The sequence below is a fragment of the Dipodomys ordii genome, unplaced genomic scaffold, assembly GCF_000151885.1.
Source record: "Dipodomys ordii isolate 6190 unplaced genomic scaffold, Dord_2.0 Scaffold49, whole genome shotgun sequence".
In the NCBI taxonomy this organism is placed as follows: domain Eukaryota; kingdom Metazoa; phylum Chordata; class Mammalia; order Rodentia; family Heteromyidae; genus Dipodomys; species Dipodomys ordii.
Window position 1 is genome coordinate 4,163,738 of NW_012267265.1, and position 16,488 is coordinate 4,180,225.

The window sequence follows — 16,488 nt, forward strand, 5'->3', positions numbered from 1 at the left end:
ACCTTCCACCCTTTGTCTTACTGGGCTTGAATTACTTAACGTAATTTTTCCAGGTCTATATATTTCTTTGCAAATAATACACTATTGTTCTCTATAATGGATGAGTAAAATTCCTTTTTGTATATATATACATATCACATTTTCTTGATCAGTTTTTCCAATGAAGGGCATCTGGGCTGTTTCCATGCTATCACTAAGGTGAATAGCGCAGCAATGAACATGATGGTACAAGTGGCTTAACTGAAACCTAGTTTGTAATCTTTTGAATAAATGTCCAAGAGTGACATTGCTGGATCATAGGGTAGTTTAGGATCTTGAGGAATCTCCAAAATGCTTTCCAAAGTAATTGAACAAGTTTACATTCCCACCAACAGTATTAGAATTTCTTTTACACCACAACTGAGCCCGTATCTGTTGTTATTTATATTCTTGGTGAATGACCATTCTAACTGGGTTGAGATGGAATCTCAATATTATTTTGATTTTTATTTCTTTTATGGCCAGAGATGTGTCAATTGGACATTTTTGTTTCTTCTTCCAGAAAATCTCTGTTTAGCTCGTTTGCTATTATTGGCTGCTAATTCTTTGAGGTTGTAACTTCATGAGATTTTTGTATATTCTGGATACTAGGTCATTGCCCACCTATAGCTGGCAAAGATCTTCTCACATACTGTAGGCTGTCGCTTTAGCTTGTTAACTATGTCCTTTGTCATGCAGAAACGTCTTTATTTGATTAGTTAGTCTAGAAATTGGATTCAGGCCTCCAAGATACCAGGGGTCTAGATGAATCCATGCTCTTAAATAGAGAAACAATGAAATAAAGTCTGAGAATTCAAAATGCAGCAAAGTTTAACAATGAAATAAAAAGCAATTCATGCTGGAGTAGTGAAGAGGTGCAAATGAGTTGGAGATGCATGAAGATACATACAGAAATTAACAAATTAAGCAGATCTAGGAGAAGAAAATATTTAACTGCTCCCTTCTAGGCTCCATGACCTGAGGCTGTAGCTACCAAGAACCCTCAATTTACTTCTCCAACTCTTAGAGAAGGCCTTACTTTTGTAACTTTCTGCACATATCTCTGAGCATTAAATGAACACTTTGAGGTAATTGAGAGGAAGAAGAGTCTCACCACAACTATGTATTGATCTATATAAGCCTAGAATACCAGGCAGGAGAGACAATGATTAGAAGGTAAAATGTACAAGTGCGCTTGTGTCACAGACATTAACACTTTGCCTACCTCCATTTGGAACATTCAGTTGCACAGATTAAAAAAAATCTCCCATTGGAAATATGAGCCTATGGAATGTTCAATTTGTTATGCAAATTACCTTTGAAATTCTCAAACTTTCCAAGTTAGTCTATTGGGGTAGAGTAAAATGTGGAAAGTCAAACCATAGATCTCAAGATAAGATTCCCCTAAAAGTCAAACATAAGAGGCAGTCCAAATGTAAGACCTGGGGATTGGTTGTCTACACTGATTTATTATTTCCAAGCAATAACACACCTGGTCTTTGAAACCTGTGCAGGGCCTTTGTTTGTACAGATGTTTGTGAACCAAACTCATGGCTATGTGTTGTCCCCTGGCCAATCTTTGCAATAAAGATTTCTTGTTGTACCCAACAACAAAAAGTATTCAATGAAATTCACTTTTTCACCTGTGGGAACTCGTGCTAGCTATGGAACTCTTTGGGACAGTGAAATCTTATGATGTTTTCTGCAATTACTAGAATTGCTATAAACTTTGTTTGTGAAGGTGCCTTGGCTAATGTGCTCATTCCTTTTCGTTAGCTGTCAAGAAGTTCGTTAGGAAATTCATCCTCACTTTCATCTAGTTCCAAAACTGACATTATACTTTGGCGTGTCTTCTAAACTAATTGCTGTATATACAGGGCAATTTTTATATTCAGCAGTAGTGTGCTGAGTGGAACTATTTACTCATTCACCAAGAACTTTTTAAGCTCTTAACAAATGAGGGCTGGAATATAGAGTAGCAAGCAAGATGCTCAGGCTCTCTAGATTCATTGCACTTTCAGCAAACAAAAAATAAATAATACACAACAAAAATAAAATAAATAATAACAAACAAAAATAAATAATACACAACAAAAATGTGGGAAGGGCAAGGTGCCAATGGCACACAACATCTCTAATCCTAGCTACTCAAGAGGCTGAGATCCAGAGGATCAAAATTCACAGCCAGAAAGGGAGAAAAATCCACATGACTCTTCTCTCCAAAATTACCAGCAAAAAAGACTGGGTGGGTAAGTGGCTTATGTGGTAGAGTGCCAGTTGAGCAAGAAAGAAGCCCTGACTTCAAACCTCAGCACTAGAAAGTGTGTGTGTGTGTGTGTATGTCTGTGTGTCTGTATCTGTGTGTCTGTGTTTCTGTGCGTCTGTGTGTCTGTGACTGATGGGACTTAAGGGCAAAGAATAGAAAATGAGATAACTAAATCACTGGGTGATTGCTTTTGACCACAGTCAGAGAAGGCTTTTTTCAAGAAATGATATTCGATCAAATGTTTGAAAAGACAGGGACTCAGACATAGGAAATTCTAGGCAAAAGGAGTCTTAGTTACATTTTAAGCATAAACTTGGTGTAGCAATTTTTTCAAATGAGTAAATATTGCACCACCCCAAGAAAATGTCACTTTTTCCTGAGCAGATTGGTCAGGGAGAAAAATGAAAGATAAGAGGACCATATTATCCATTTGAACAGAATACATTGCTGGAGCTCTCTTGACCCATGCTTGAAAGATGATCATGTGGCATTTCAACAACTGAGTCAAAGGCTCTCCTTTGGAAATTCTCCTTTGGAACTTTCGATGTGCCAAATTCTCTTGAGGAAGACAAGAGATAAATAGATGAAAATAAATTCACAGATGAGCAAACAACCTTAGACATAATGGAGAACATGTGGTAGAAACAGACTGTTTTGTTTGGCCTCTAATGAGATAGAATCCAGAGCTATTCGTCCTTGCTATTGAGAACAAGGTTTGGAATCTGTTATTGGGTATCAGGCATGAACGAACTGAGGAGAAAACTGCTTAAATTGTTTCCAAATACTTCAAATGTGTCTTTCACTATTATTCAAATAAAATAAAACTACTTTGTTAAGTTTCTTACCAAAATGAGATAGTTTATGAAATGAATATATAGGAACTCTTTGTGACAGTTCTTACTTATGTTTTAAACTTCTTAGTTTATTTCAGAATGTTGTTTCATAATATGTTGTTTCTAAGCCCAAATGTACAAGATAATTATAACACTTAATGGTACATACCTGTTCATACTTGATCCAGAATTTCTAGACTTTCCCTGAAATCCTTACTCAAGAAATTAGACTACCCTATTGGATCTGTTTCAAGAAAAATGACATATAAATTATATTTCAAAAAATTCTTAAGCAAGGGGAAAATCCCAGGTCCACTTTAGCTATGTGACTGTGTGACTATAGGCAGTCATTAAATATCTACATGCTTTAAAGTCTCCTACTACATCTGCAAAGTAGGTATAGTAATAGCTCACCAGATAGTTGTAAGAATTAAATAAATTCATATATATATACATATATATATGTCTTAGAGATAGTAGACACGATCTAAAGTGTAAATTCCTAACATTTTTCCTACTCTACAATATGTCCAGAAAATCTTAGAAAGGAGGGTCACAACCTTTTCCCCCCAATATCTACCCATACAGAACAGGTTTCAATAAATGTACAATAGGGGTTTGAATTTAAAAAAAATCAAATTAGCTTCCTGTCATGTCACAAGGTTTGCTTGCATAAACACTGTATAAGCCATTACCCACTCCACTGAAGTTACAACCTTTAATTCCCTAATTGTGTCTTCCTCCAGGTTCCTGGAGTGAATCAGCTGTCTGGCACCCAGCTCCATTTCTGACTGACTCAGAAAGACTTCCGTAGCAGCTGCCACACATTTTTGGAAAAGAAGGGTGGAGTTCCTGCCATGAGTCATAAAGAGCTGAGAGACAGAGGTAAGGTAAAGAATAAGTAGATAAGCCGGGCGCTGGTGGCTCACGCTTGTAATCCTAGCTACTCAGGAGGCTGAGATCTGAGGATCACGGTTCAAAGCCAGCCCGGGCAAGAAAGACCATGAGACTCTTATCTCCAATAAACCACCAGAAAACCAGAAAACTGGAAGTAGCTCAAGTGGTAGAGCACTAGCCTTCAGCTGAAGAGCTGAGGGACAGCACCAAGGCCCAGAGTTCAAGCCCCACAAGCGATCAAAAAAAAAAAAAAAGAGTAAGTAGATATCCCATGTTTTACAAAGATGAGAAAAAAGTAAGAATTAGGCAAATTTTATCCTAAAAATATTAAAAACTAGAAATTAAGCAAATTTTAAAGATGACTTTTACTTAGTAAATGTGATGGTATCTCATCCACCATTATACACAGATACACATACAGAAACAAAAATCGCAGCCTTGCCTCAAATATCCATATCATGAATGTATTTTTCTCATGATTTTCTCCATGCTTATCCTAATACATGGCTAAATATAAATCACCAGCTGTAGGTTAATAGAATGAAATCAGGTTTTTCTAGTTTGCAAGATCTTAGCATAATTAATTTAAGAACCAAGAGTACATTTTAGTTATTGGTAAGAAAAATATTTTCTTAAATGTTCAATTAAAAGCAGGGTGCTGGTGGCTTACATCTAAAATCTTCTCTCCTCAGAAGGGTAAGATCTGAGGATGTGGTTCGAAGCTAGGCCAGTCAGGGAAGTCTGAGTCTTTTATTTCCAATGACCTACCCAAAAAGCTGGAAGTGGAGCTCAAGTAGTAGAATGTTAGCCTTGGCCAAAAAACGCTTAGGGACGGTGCCCTTGAGTTTAAGCTCCAGAACCAACACACACAATTCAACCAGAACTTAATTTTCAAAGAGTGCTTGCCTATCCGTTAAAGATAGCAAAAAGAAACAGAGAAAATGTACAAATGGTTATTTACGCTTCCCCCAAATAATATAATATAGCAGCTCACACCTGAATCCTACTCAGGAGGCTGAGATCTAAGGATCTCAGTTCGAAGACAGCTCAGGGAGTAAAGTCCATGAGACTCTCACCGCCAATTACCACCATAAAGCCAGAGTGGAACTGTGGCTCTAATGGTAGAGCACTAGTCTTGAGTAAAAAAGCTCAAGGATACCACCCATGCCCTGAGTTCAAGCCAGCACGCACACCCCCCCCCCACACACACAGGTGTGCATGCACCCACACACGCAGCAACAACAACAACAAAACAAAAACAAAAACAAGGATATGGCACAGTGGAGACAATGATAGACAGAAACTACTGTGTTCCAATGGGGAGATAAAGGCTCCAAGACTTGGGCTGAGAAGGTGGCTCAGTGGTAGAGCACTTGCCTTGCATGCTCAAGGCCCTGGGTTCGATTCCTCAGCACCACATAAGCAAAAAGAAAAAAGCCGGAAGTGGTGCTGTGGCTCAAGTGGTAGAGCACTAGCTTTGAGCTGAAGAGCTGAGGGACAGTGCCCAGGCCCAGAGTTCAGACCCCATGACCGGACCCCAAAAAAAAAAAAAAAAGGCTCCAAGACTCTAGCTCAATGTGGGCCAAAGTCACAGGTTTGTAATTCAGCTTGTTAGTCTCAATATTTTGAAAAATATTTAAGTGCCTCTTTGAGATTCATATTAACTTGAAACATTATTTACAAGCTAGATGCAATGGTTCATATCTGTAAATAAGCTACTTAGAAGACAGAGATGGGAGGATCACAGTCTGAAACCAGCTCAGGTAATGGGAAACCCTACCTGAAAAGCAAACCAATACAAATGGGGCTGAGGCATGGCTCAAATGATACCTGTCTAGCAAGCCCCAGTACAGGGACAAAAACGGTGTTTTTTAAAGCAAATGTAACTAATCAAGTCAATAAATTCTAATAATTTGGGGCCTAAGTGGGGCTGTACAGCTAGCTCTCTTGCAAGGTTGGTTATGCAGTAATCCCAGCTTTACCTTCCTCTCCTCTATATTCTTCAACAGCTCTCAACCTTTCTGTGCTTCACTCTCCCCGTCCTTAAAATAAAGACATAGACATTACTTCCCTGGCAGAATTGTGATAAGAATTAAGCATAGAATGCTAAGAATACTGCCAGGCATATCAAAAGCTCTTTGAAAATGTCCACCACAGAAAACAATGCCCAAGGCCTATGGAGGTCAGGGACATTTTCCAGGATGCACAGCAGAGGTCTGGACCCACAGCATTGAAATCCCCAACCTACCAGGTCAGATTTGATCATTACCAGTTACCCTGAGGCTTGTGCTGTGTGAATGGTTGTCATTCCCAGTAAACAGTGAAAATGAATTTAGAAACTCAGCCAAGTTCAAGTTTTCCTTGAAACTTGAACTTTTCCTTCTTTCTTTTGTTATGATAGGAGTTTATGGTATAAGTGAAATGTTCTGAGATATTTAAACTTGTCTAAAGTAGAAAAGGTTGCAAGAAGAGATGCCCTGTGATGGTGAAGATGGGAAAGCAATGGATTGATTTTCTGGATCTATCTTGTCCCTAGGCCTCTTAAACCTGGAGAACATTGCGCTAGAGGACATGGATGTATTTGTGGCTTAACCTGTCCTTCACTCTCAGAAAAGTGATGCAGCAAGAAGGACATGGAACTAATGTCATGAGGAGCATTAATTAGACTGCTGTTACAAGTGTATGGGTCTCAGCAAATAGTAGCTGATGAATGACAGCCCACCACGTGTCTCCTCACACAGTCATCATGGTCATTTCATTCTGGTTGCCAGTGTCTTTCTTCACAAGCTATGCAGGTTTTACCCCAAAGCAAGAAGTTGGCTGAGACATGACTGATAGACTAATGCTGCTGTGTTTTCAGTTGTTGCAAGATAAAACAAGCAAGAGACGTATGTCAGGACACACAGGTTCCAAAAGCCAGGAGCAGTGGAAGATGTCAGTGATGGTCAGATTGCTCCTTCATCTGACACACTCAGGTGAGACACAGGTTGTTTGCACATTCTGGTGGTCTAGGGATGCAGCCCACCCAAACCCTGTGCATACCATCCAGTGACACTGGGGATGGTCTATGTGTGCTGTTTGGGGTCTAATCTGAATATGACTCACTCCTCACACCTAGTTTTTGTGAGAGAAGAATAAATTAATCTGTAACACACATATTTGATTTTCACTTGCTCCACCCAATCCTAACTTGCAGCAATTCTGGCCCAGCCTTAGTTCTTGTAATGAATGGGCTTTCCAAGTGCCATGACACAATCTGAGAAAGAGTCTGTACCTCTGTGCCTATCTCCTAACGGGATCTAGCTACACAGAGACCTTTAAACGCTGGTTACTCCCTTTGCTGCAGGACAAGACATATCTCCACCTAGACAAATGATGACTTGATTTGGAGCGTACTTTCAGAATAAAATCTGTCTTCAGTAAAGACTACCAGCTTTAACAGGAATTATTCTTATCAAAAACCCTATGACCAGATTCTTCTATTTACCTCTGCAAGTTACCTGTACAACTGTTTACTAAAGCTTCGGCCAAGAACAATGACAAGGTATAAAGTTCATAATTGTTGCTGTGTATCAAATCCAAATACAAAGAAACTTATCTCCTTGGAAATATGAGTACTGATAACAATAAAAATCACTTTAAGGCATTGTGAAGAACTAGTGTCAAAGTGATTTTAAAAGCAATCAAAGATTTTATGTGGATTGTATTAATACCTAGAAACATGTATATAAAATAAGTGAGTTTAAATTAAACACAGAATTCTGAATTGCTATAAACTGCATGATCAATGACAAGGTTTAAGAATGAGCTGAGAGTTACAGGGAGACATAATCAAATTCCGTACTTCATGTACATTTTCTGTAATGCAAATGTTGAAAATTAGCCCAGATGCCCTTTAATGGACAAATAGATTTTTAAAGTAATATATATATATATATATAGTAAAATTTAGTATATATGAATTTTAAAAATTAGTTTATATAAATATCATATACATGGATTATACACAGATATGCACACATGTGCATGCATAAGAATTACATCAGGAAGAAATATATTATATCATTTGCAGAAAAATGGATTGACCTGTAGAAATTATGCTAAGTAAAGTAAGTCAAGCTCAGATAGTCAAAGAATACATGTTTTCTCTCATATGTGGAAGTTAGATCTAAATTCTAAAATATTTGTAAACAAAAAGAAAAGAAACTGAGATATTTGGTGCTGATTAAAATAGGATTAAAATAAGATTAAAAGAATAAGAAACATTACTTTTGAAGATGATCTGGGATAATTGTAAAATCATATATATTATAGGAAAATTCCAGCAAGTGTGATATTTAATTATAAAAAAACAACTGATGTAAAATGATTGTTTAACCAGCTAAATCTTTCAAAATGTAGCACTGCATTGCCACAAGGTTCATGTTTATTCCATACAAAATTAACTCTGTACTCCTGCAGTTTAAAGTCAGAAAAGATTTATCAAGCTAACAAGTACTATAATCAGTGTTTGGTGTGATTTATCAAGCTAACAGGCACTATAATCAGTACTTGGTGCATTCTGTGATGTAAAGGTTTTACAAAGAGCTGAGGAAACGTGGAAGGCACATATTTTGTGGCTTACTGCAGCCCCTACAGATGGAAATGCGTAATGATGCTATAGAAGTAACCTGGCAAAGAAATAGCAGTTGAGAAAAGAAAAAGAGGACATTCTGGCAGATGGAAAGGCAAGTTCTTAGACTAAGAAAGCTTTAGTTTTGGAGATAGTCAATGATGCCTGTTAAAAAGAGTCTAAATTCAAGTTCCAAAGCATTCTGGTGTGACCTACAAGATCAGAATCACAGGAGAAGCAGTTAGCAGCTATCTTTATCTAAAATGATACTCTTAATTCAAAAGATCATCAGGAGTACAATCAGAGGTATTCTGGTACCAAATAATTATGAAGATTTAAATATGACACAAAAAGATGGCATTTAAATATAACATATAAAACTAGTCAACTATAAGATCACCCTGATGTGTTTAAATATTCAGATCAGATGTCACATACAAAGGAACACTGACAAGATTCTTCCACACAGTGCTTTAAGTATTCTCTTGGTAGAGTGAAATCTTCCCTCCTCTCAATATTTAAATCCAGTTGGGCCCATAGACTAGAAAATGACAATTAGGTGGCACAGTTGTTGGCCTCAAAGGAGACTACATTTTCCTTGAGTAAGAAGGTCAATTCACCCATGGTTTCCCTTATTTGCAATAACTAGTATATGTCTGAAACAAGCAGAAACGGTCAGATAAGTTGATGTTAGGCGAAATGAACCCCAAGATGAGTCTAATGGTTTTTTCTTTCTTGCTATTGTTTCTAACATATTTATAAGGTGATAATTTTTGTTGTTTTTTATGGCCCTCCTCCACAGTATAATCCCTGTTTTCACTGTATTTGATATTGGTATAATTTGTGGAGGGGAAGGGAAAAAACAAATTGTTTAAATAGGGATACAGGGAATTCTATGCCTCCATCAGAAAGAATGACATTGCCCCATTTGTTAGGAAATGGAAAGGCTTGGAAAAATATTATATTAAGTGAAGTAAGCCAGGCCCAAAGAAACATGGTTTCCCTTATTTGCAATATCTAGTATATGTATGAGTCAAGCAGAAAAGGTCAGATAATGTGATGTTAGGAAAATGAACCCTTAGATATGTATTTAAATGTTTTTTTTTCTTTCATGCATTTGTTTCTAATGCATTTATAAGATTATTTCTTTGTTGCTTTGTATGTCCCTCCCCCACAGTATAACCTCTGCTTCCACTATATTTGATGTCGGTATAAGTTGTGGAGGAGATGGGGAAAAACAAGTCATTTAAGGATACAGGTGTACCCGTTGCAACAATGAGAAGTACAAGTTGTCATGTTGAAAATGAACTTTACAACTTTGGTGCAGGGGAGGGAGGATTGGGTGGGGGGTGGGGGGGAGGCTGGGAAGAGATGTGAAGGGTAAACAAAGGAGGAGGCTGCAATGCTTGATAAGAAATGTACTCATTATCTTGCCCATGTAATTGTAATCCCTCTGTACAGTATGTTCACAAAAAATAAAATAAAAATAAATAAATAAATAGGGATACAGGTGGACCCATTGCAACAATGAAATGTACAAGATGCTATGTCGAAAAACAAACTTTACAACTTTGGTGGGGGGGGGGTGATGGGAGGGCAGGGATAGTAAGGGGAAACAAAGGAGGAGGCTACAATGCTTGATAAGAAATGGACTCATTACCTTGCACATGTAACTGTAACCCCTCTGTACCATATTTTCACAATAAAAAACTTATTAATAATAAAAAATAAGGTCAATTCACCTGAAAGGAAAAGAGCAACAACTTAATGTGTGCAATGTAACTTAATTGATAGAGGTAGAGTTAGAAACCACAGCATTTGCTCTAAAGACTATCAGTGTCTGATTACTAATGACTTAGTCAGATACTTATGTTCCTTGAAAAGAATAATTTTGTAAGATGAGTAGGTCTGGAATAAATGGAAGAAGATAGACAGGAACTAGAGAGGAGAATTGAGAGACAACTAAACCAGTTAGAACAAAGCATCTACAGACAGGCATGGTCATGATGTACCTACCCAGAGACAGAGGACCTGTCTACAGCACAAAAACAACTAGACAGAAAAGAATAGCTTTGAACTGTTGAGATGAAATTGTGGAGAAATGTGGGAAACAGATCATATAGAGAGCTATAATTATGCTATGAGGAAACAGACATTTAAGATTGTTAAAAAGGAGAATACCAAAACAGTATTTACTGGTTACCCTAACAATAACAAGAATGAAGAAGGGAAAAAAAGAAGGAAGAGGAGGAGGAGAAGGTGGAGGAAGGGAAGGAAGAATAAAAGGAGAAGGAGAAAGAGGAGGAAGAGAAGAAGGAGCCACTGACTCTGCAGGGAAACCATCTATAGTAATTTTTGGCTGAACAGTGAGGATCTTACATGTGGAATGGAAATTAGGAGCATGAGGCTTGGGACGGGGTGGGGGGGAAACATATGAACGAAGAGATGAACAGGGGCAAAATACTTAATGTTTTTAACAACTTGAATGATGTTTACATAATGTGCTACAATTATATAGTACACATGTTAAGATGGAACCAGATAGATTGAGGAAATCAGTTGGGCTGGAAGAGATGGAGAGGAGAACAACAAAACAGTTGACATTGATCAAAATGCACCCTACTCATAAACTGACATGTTGAATTGAAACCCCTGTGTACAACTACTTAAAGATAATAATAGAAAGAAACTCCCACCCCCAGTCATAAAAGAAAGGACGAAGAGCAATATCAGAAGCATTTTGAGCAAAATGATTTTTTAAAACTCATTTGAAACTGTCGTTTGGATAATTGTACAAAAACAAAAGGCAGGGAGGGGGGGAGACAGACTCCATAACTATGTAAATAGAGGCTTCAGTTGGTGGTAGTGGGAAAGAAGGTGAGAAAGAAGAGCCTCTTTCTTCACTGAGTCTCTCATTGTGATATCCTAGGGGCCAGTAACAAAAGCAGGAGAATTCCTTGGGAGAGACTGAGCCAGCCAGGGATTTGCATAGTTGATATGGGATCCCTGGGGCAGCCACTGTGTGAGCCAAGCCAGAGCAGAAGTAGTGTAGCCTGAGCAGGGCAATGCGCCGGTGACCCCCAAATGGCTGTGGTGTTCAAGATCCCAGTGAAAGCCAGTCTGAGTCAGGATACACCAATGAAGCAGACCCATGAGGCAGTGGGTTGAAACCAGGTGGGCAGTACAGAAACTAGGAACTCAGCAGCAGCCAAAGGTCAGAAAGGCTGTGTGTGTGCAATCAGGAAATCCGGGCTTGGCAAGCTGGGGGTTGTTGACACTGAGGATTAGTCTACAGGTCACTAGGACATGCATTTTGTTCACTCAGACAAAAGAATTTTTTTGCACACCCACTCTGAGCCAGCCCTACTATAGGCCCTAGGGTATGATGAGGGTGGAGAGCAAAAGGCACAGTTCCTGCCTTTATGCTATCCACTATGTGCAAGACAATCTCCCAGGTTCCAGAAAGCTCCATTCTCTCATCCCTCACTTCGCAGATACTCTTTCACCAGAGTCTATCCACTTCACTCTTGTGAATCTACTTCTCTTGTTTGAACTCTTCCATTATGCATAGTTTAGTGGTTATGGATGTATAATTCTACATTTTGAGGCACTGGGTTCAGAATCTAACTGTGATGCATCCCTAACATAACACCAGTGTGTGCAGACACTTTGCACAAATGTCCACATCAGAACTATTCACAATAGCCATAAAAGAGGAAATTAACAAATGGCTAGTAGCGGGAATGAGTGTAATACTCATTGGAATGCTATTTATATACTGTTTTAGAAAGGAAAGACGTATCAATACATTCAACAACATGGAAACACCTTGACAGCATCATGCTCAGTGAAAGAAGTCAGGTACAAGTCAGACATCACATGAACTCTGTTTCCATTTACACCAAGTACCCTGAGCAGGCAAGTTCATAGATTAGGTGCTAGGGGATAGGTGGAGTGAAAAATAAAAAGTGAGATTGATTGTCTTCAGGAGATGATGAAAATATGGTAGAAGTCACATTTAGAGGTCATTGATAGAAGTTATAGTTGTACAGTTTAATATATATGACAAAATCAACAGAATTATGTACTTTAAAAGGGTGAATTTTAGGATATGTAGCTATATCTCACTGAATAGTTGATTTAAAAAAGAAAACTTAGCCTTACATTAGTTATGTGACTAGGGACTGTCATTTAATCTCTGTCTCAGCTCCCCACCTGTAAAATAAGAATAGTAATAGCTTATCAGATAGTTGTACAAATTAAATAAATTCATGTCCATAAAGGTATTGGAAGAGTGTCTGACAGCAAATGGCCAGACACATTTTGGCTTTTATTGGTGACATTAGGTAAAAGAGGAGGAAGAGAAGTACTTTTCTTATTTAATTGAAATTATGCAATAAATAAAATTATAGTACTAGTATTTCCCATAACAGCAAATGCCTTTTAAAGATGATTTTAAATGATGTATTATATTTTCTAAACTGTATTATATTCTCTACTGTTGAATGGTCAGTTCAGTTTTAGTTTGTGGCCATTTAAGTTTTGCTATAATAATTATCATTGTACATTGTACACATAAAGATTTTTTTAAATTCCCTTGTTTTTCAGAAGTGAGTTTGGCATGATGATTCACATCTGCAATCCTTGCTACTTAGGAGGTGGAAATCTGGAGGGTTGCAGTTGAAGGTCAGCCAGGGCAAAAAGCTAGTAAGAACCTATCTCAACAGTTGGTCATGGTGTTACATGAGAATAAACCCAAGGAAGGCAGTAGGTAGGATTCCTACCCAGTCCAAGGCCAGCTCTGAGCAAAAACACAAGACTCCCAGCCAAAAACAACTAAAACAGAAAGAGCTGAGGGAGTGACTCAAGTGGTAGGTAACCTTCCCAACAAGCACAAGGCCTTGAGTTCAAGCCCCAAGAGTACTGGCAAAAGAAGGAGGAGGTGAGGGAGTGGTGGAGAAAGAATAGTCTCAGAAGTACTACTATTGTTTCTTAGGGGATGGTATCTTAGAGGCTTGTCTGAGAGCTCCTTACGTGGGGCTTTAGCACCCAAAGCTTGCTCTAATTTATCCTCTCCTCGGCCACCTGCAGAAGATGCCCACCTCACCCAAACTCCCTGATCTTTCCTTTCCAGTTCTTGGCTAATTTCATGGCACCATTCTTTTACATAGCATTCAGCTTATAGTCATTGACGTCTCATTGGTTTTCAAATATTGTTTTTGGAATTCAATGGAGAAGAATCTGTGCACTGGATTTTTAAACAAAAACTAAGATCTTAGATCTCCAAAAACCCTTTGTACTAGGTTTCCATGATTTGTTTCATAAAATACACTTGAACAGAAAACAACAGCTTACATGATGCAGCTGGCACACCCTGAGTAGGTTTTGAGGTGTTTAAATCATTGCAAGTACATTTTAAAAGTTGTCTTGCAGGGCTGGGAATGTGGCTTAAGTGGTAGAGTGCTTGCCTAGCACCAATGAAGCCCTGGGTTCAATTCCTCAGGACCACATACACAGAAAAAAGCCAGAAGTGGCACTGTGGTTCAAAAAGATGCTCAGGGAGAGTGCCTAGGCCCTGAGTTCAAACCTCAGGACTGGAAAAAAAATTGTCTTGCAATTTCCATTCTTTCTGTCACCGATAGGAAAGGTTTGTTTTTTGAAAGATTAAAGAAGACATTGTTAATGAGAAATTCTAATCAGCCCGAAGTAAATTATGAGATTATATGTGGTTTCTTTTTCATGTGAACCCTAAGGAAATGAAAACATCAAATGTTTCATCCAGCATCTCTTTGACTTTAGATCATTTTTTAAAAAGTTTCACAGAAGTCTTCTTTCCAAGATGAAATTCAAGATGTGTGCTGTCCCCGCTGCCCCTCCAAGCTGTGGTCTATCCCTGATTTATACTCCTACCTTTATTGCTGTGTTCTCAGGGAGTGTCCTGTGGTATGAGGTGAAGAGCCTCACGATAAACCTCCCTTGGCCTGGCTGCTGCCATTTTAAAGAGCTTGGGTGATTTTATAAGTGCTCGATCACCACGAAGCTGAGACGGGTGAACAGCAAACTCTCTGTGCGGTAAGGCTGCGCCCTTTCTGTTGAAAACACTTGCCGACTTTTATGAAGCCAGGAATGTTCGTTTAGCAAAATCACACCGTTTTATGACCTAGGATTCATGGTTCAACATCCTGTAACACTGCCCTGGACTTCTAACCACAAAGCCATCTTCAAAGAAACAGAGGTTTGTTCGGAAAGAAACATAATTAGCTCCCAGGACAAGGCAAAATGGAGCAGGGAGCAGACCTAGGGAGCAAGGCACAATTTTTTTGTAAATGGTGCCTCTTCCATCAAAGTTCTACTTTGCTGGAGAAGTTCTGCAGGTAGGTTTTCAGCCAGATTTACTTTTTGTGCTTGTGTTGGACTTTTATTTTCACACCCTTGTCTTGCTTCCTGGAGGAAACACGGTAGAAGTGAATTGAACCATCATTCTAATGACAGAAGTCCAGTTTCTGGAAGAGTTGTATAAACTAAATGAAAATTCATTGTACTTCTTGTCTATAGGTGTCAGAGAGGAGACTTAATTGAATGTGAAAATACCTCGTGGCCAATCCTGAACGTGAATCCTTGTGTAAAACTTAGGGTGCAGTAATGGAGTGGCCATAGTACAGTGTGTGTGTGTGTGTGTGTGTGTGTGTGTGTGTGTGTATAGCAACAGAATTATGTACTTTAAAGGGAGTGAATTTTAAAATGTGTAGTTTCATCTCATAGATATCTATTGTTGTGAGTGCAAAGTAGCATGGTCATTATTTTTGCATTATATTACATATTAAAAATTTTTTGATTTGGATATCTTTTTTAATATATGTTTTTTATTGTAAAAATAGTGTACAGAGGGGTTATAGTTACATGAGTAAGGTAATGAGTACATTTCCTATCGAGCATTGGTACCTCCTCCTTTGTTTTTCCCCTACCATCCCTTCTCTCCCCACCTCCCCAACTCCTTCCCTTCCTCCCGCAAGTTGTAAAGTTTGTTTTCAGCATAGTGTCTTATACATCTCATTGTTACCATGGGTCAACCTGTATCCTTATTTAAGCATTTTGTTTTTTCTCTTCCCCTCACCAAATTAGAAAAAATTACATATATATATATATATGATGCAGCACACCAGAATCAAATACAGTGAAAACAGGGGTTATATCATGGAGAATAACGTACAAAAGAAACCAAAAAAAAAATCACATAGTACATTATAAATATGTTAAAAACAGCAAGCAAGAAAAAAAAAAAAAAACACTTGTGTCCCTATCTTGGGACATATCCATTTCGCTTAATACATATTAAAAAAACGAAAAGAAACTTAGCTCTACTTTGCCTATGTGATCAGGGACAGTCATTTAATTTCTGCATGCCTCAGCTTCCCCATCTGTAAAATAGGAGTCATAATAGCTTATCGGATAGTGGCAAAAATTACAGAAATCTATATATGTAAAGGTCTTGGAAGAAAAATAGATACTTCTATACTAAAAGTAAAGAACTAATAGAAAAAATACATCACTTCCAATCCTAGAATTACAAAACAAGTGGAAAATCCCTACACATTTTCTTTTATTAATAAAATAAATTACCTTTTTTCTCCCAGTGAAATAATTTTCTTACACAATTACAATAGATGGGAAAGGGTAACACTGCCACCTAGAGGCTAACGGTAGCCACTTTGGAAGAAAGCTCTTTTTTCCTAATAATAATTGAAAAAAGAAATTGTTATATATATATTTTTTTTTTGTCCGGTCGTGGGACCTGAACTCTGGGCCTGGGCGCTGTCCCTCAGCTCTTCAGCTCAAGGCTAGCGCTCTACCACTTGAGCCAC